The following is a 4,301-nucleotide window of genomic DNA, read 5'->3' as shown; positions in this document are numbered from 1 at the left end:
CTTGCAGTCCAAGGCACTCTCAGAATTTTCCTCCAGCACCACCGTTCAAAAGCATCTATCTTCCTTCGCTCAGCCTTCCTTATGGTCCAGCTCTCGCAGCCATAGGTTACTACGGGGAATACCATTGCTTTCACTATGCGGACCTTTGTTGTCACTGTGATGTCTCTGCTGTTCACTATTTTATCAAGATTTGTCATTGCTGTCCTCCCAAGAAGTAAACGTCTTCTGATTTCCTGGCTATAGTCAGCGTCTGCAGTAATCTTTGCGCCTAGAAAGACAAAGTCTGTCACTGCCTCCACGTTTTCTCCCTCTCTTTGCTAGTTCTCAATCAAGCTGGTTGCCATAATCTTGGTTTTGTTGAGGTTTAACTGCAACCCAGCTTTTGCACTTTCTTCTTTCACCATCATAAGGTTCCTCAGCTCCTCCTCGCTTTCAGCCATCAAAGTGGTATCATTTGCATGTCTGAGATTGTTAATGTTTCTTCCAGCGATTTTAACTCCAGCCTTGGCTTCATCAAGCCCAGCACGTCGTGTGATATGTTCTGCGTATAGGTTGAATAGGTAGGGTGAGAGTATACTACCCTGCCGTACTCCTTTCCCAATCTTAAACCAGTCCGTTGTTCCGTGGTCTGTTCTTACTGTTGCTACTTGGTCGTTATACAGATTCCTCAGGAGGCAGATGAGATGACTTGGTATCCCCATCCCACCAAGACCTTGCCACAATTTGTGATGATCCACACAGTCAAAGGCCTTAGAATAGTCAAGAAAACAGAAATAGATGTTTTTTTGAAACTCCCTGGCTTTCTCCATTATCCAGCAGATATTGGCAATTTGGTCTCTTGTTCCTCTGCCTTTTCTAAACCCAGCTTGTACATCTGGCAATTCTCGTTCCATGAATTGCTGGAGTCTACCTTGCAAGATCTTGAGCATTATCTTACTGGCATGTGAAATAAGTGCCACTGTTCGATAGTTTGAACATTCTTGGGTGCTTCCCTTTTTTGGTATGGGGATATAAGTTGATTTTTCCAATCTGTTGGCCATTCTTGTGTTTTCCAAATTTGCTGACATATGGCATGCATCACCTTGACAGCATCATCTTGCAAGATTTTAAACAGTTCAGCTGGGATACTGTCATCTCCTGCTGCCTTGTTATTAGCAAAGCTTCTTAAGGCCCATTCAACCTCACTCTTCAGGATGTCTGGCTCTAGCTCACTGACCACACCGTCAAATCTATCCCCGATGTTGTTATCCTTCCTATACAGATCTTCCGTATATTCTTGCCACCTTTTCTTGATCTCTTCTGCTTCTGTTAGGTCCTTGCCATCTTTGTTTTTGATCATACCCATTTTTGCCTGGAATTTACCTCCGATGTTTCTAATTTTCTGGAAGAGGTCTCTTGTCCTTCCTCTTCTGCTTCCGTGCACTGCTTGTTTAAAAATAGTTCCTTATCTCTTCTGGCTAACCTCTGGAATTTTGCATTTAATTGGGCATATCTCCCCCTATCACTGCTGCCTTTTGCTTTCCTTCTTTCTTGGGCTGCTTCCAGTGTCTGAGCAGACAGCCATCTTGCCTTCTTGGTTTTCTTTTCTTGGGATGTTTTTTGTTGCCGCCTCCTGAACAATGTTGCGAACTTCTGTCCATAGTTCTTCCGGGACCCTATCTACTAAATCCACCTCCACTGCATATTCATGAGGAATATTAGTGAGCTCATATCTGACTGCTCTGTGGGTCTTCCCTATTCTCTTTAGTCTGATTCTAAATTGTGCAATAAGAAGTTCGTGATCTGAACTACAATCAGCTCCAGGTCTTGTTTTTACCAACTGCATAGATGTCCGCCACCTTTGGCTACAAAGGATGGAGTCAATCTGATTTCGGTGTCGACCGTCTGGTGAAGTCCATGTATAAAGTCGTCTCTTCGGTTGTTGGAAGAGAGTGTTTGTTATGCACAGTGAGTTGTCTTGGCAAAATTCTATCAGCCTATGTCCTGCTTCGTTTTGTTCTCCCAGACCATGCTTGCCTGTAATTCCAGGTGTCGTTTGACTACCCACCTTAGCATTCCAGTCTCCTGTAATGAAAATAACATCTTTGTTTGGCGTACTATCCAGTAGGTGCTGCAGATCCTCGTAGAACTGATCTACTTCTGCTTCTTCAGCCTCTGTGGTTGGGGTGTATATTTGGATTACTGTGATGTTAAATGGCTTACCCTGAATTCGAAATAAGATAATTCTGTCATTTTTTGGATTGTATCCAAGCACTGCTTTAGCCACTTTATTATTAATTATGAAGGCTACTGCATTTCTTCTGTGGTCCTCTTGTCCACAGTAGTAGATCTGGTGGTCATTTGATGTGAAGTGGCCCATTCCAGTCCATTTCAGTTCACTGACACCCAAAATGTCTATATTTAATCTTGACATCTCCCCAGTAACCACATCCAATTTGCCCTGGCTCGTAGATCTGACATTCCAGGTTCCTATGGTGTGTTGATCTTTAGAACATCGGATTCGTCGTTCACCACCAGCACCATCGGCCGCTAGCCATCCTTTTGGCTTTGAGCTAGCTGCGTCATCACATCTGGGGCTAGTTGAACTTATCCGCTGTTCCTCCCCAGTAGCATTTTGACCATTTTCCAACCTGGGAGTCCCATCTTCCAATGGTATACCGACATCTCTGGTCGTACTGATCCATTTAGTTTTCATGGCAATAATACTGGGGTGGGTTGCCGTTTCCTTCCCCAGGGATCGTTTTTAGTCTGACCTCTCTGCCATGACCTTCCCATCTTGCTTGACCCTTCATGGTTTAGCTCATGATGTCATTGAGATGCTCAAGCTCCAGCACTATGACAAGGTAACGATCTCCTTTGCTGGAGAATTTAGAATCTACTAAAGCTTTTTTGTTGTTGTTCCTCCTTGAGATGCCAGCCCCTTGATCATTTCAGCTGCCCTTTTCTGTACCTTTCCCCAGCTCTATGATGAACCAGAACTGTACATTCTGGCATTTCAAATGTGGCCACACCTGAGTTTTATATAATAAAGGATTGTGGTAAAAGTAGATGCTAGGGCTGAATCTACACATAGCAGTTTTACCGTTATCATACTGCAGTGATAACTATTGGTGCCCATTGGTGTCATGTGCACCAATAGTTATCATTGCAGTATGATAACGGTAAAACTGCTATGTGTAGATTCAGCCTAAAAGAGAAAATGTACATTTCTCTTTAAAGAAGAATATATTTCTCAAGTCCTGAATTACTTATTCATAAGATTATTACCAGGGTAAGCACCTCTTCACTACTTTCTGAGATAACCTTATCTATCTCACCACTTCTGTCTAGGAAAAATCACGTAGTGGTGTGATCTATTCTGAGAGCGTGGCAATTGAACCTCCTGATATATTTAGTCCCTTGAGGAAAAGAAAGATGGGGTCATCCCATTGTTTGTGCTACCAGAAAAGTGCTTAAATGAATAACATGGGAAGCGTTGTCATCAGGGAAGGAGTAATGCTACTTCCTGGCTAGCAAGGAGTGACAGGAAAACACACCAGGAGAAAATTCAGGGGTAACTTCACATGATGTCACTGGTTCTCCTTGGAGAAGAAAATGCTGTGTGAGAGAACAGAAAAGAGGGATAAAGGACTAATCAGTAACCCCTACATTCGTATCAAATGTCTTCTGTTCATTGGGAGGAAAAATGGAAAAAGGTGAGAGGAAAGCAGGCGGGATATAAATATAATAAATAAAAAAATAAAATATACCGAGCCAGACCATCCTTCCATCTACCTCAAGGCTGGCAGGGCGGGGGACACGCAGTTCAGGGCCACGTGCGCTGCCTGGCTGGTTTCGCGGCACCCTCCCTGCTCCCCCTGGAGCCGCCGAATTTGCCACTGGGGTCAGGGAGCCACACTGCCCCCCCCCCCCCGCCGGAACCCTCGCCACCAACCGGCGGCCTCAGCGGCCGCAGCAGCTGAAGTCTTGGCGACGTGCCGGGGGAGCCGGGTGCGCGCTCCTCGCATCCAGGCAGAAGCGCGCGCTCGGAAACCGGCCGAAGCGCGGCCCCGCCTAGGAGCGAGGCGCGCGCGCCCCGCAAGCCGGGCTTCCCTGCCCGACCGGCGCGCTTCTTGCCCCGCCGCGGCTCGGCGGCAAGTCCAGCGCGGCGGGCCGGCACTGTCGCGCCTGCTGCGTCCGGGGCGCGCCTCTTTCCCGGCCCCGCTGGGAATCCCCCGAGCTCTTCTGCGCGCCCAGCAGACGCCCCCCGCCCGGGCGACGCCCGCGCCCTCGTGGGGCTGAACCTCGCGGTCATCTTTCGC

This window comes from Heloderma suspectum, chromosome 3, assembly GCF_057233095.1.
Source record: "Heloderma suspectum isolate Gila_16-S chromosome 3, 16-S_ref, whole genome shotgun sequence".
Lineage (NCBI taxonomy): Eukaryota > Metazoa > Chordata > Lepidosauria > Squamata > Helodermatidae > Heloderma > Heloderma suspectum.
The sequence above is the reverse complement of the archived record's forward strand: the minus strand, read 5'-3'. Positions refer to the sequence as shown.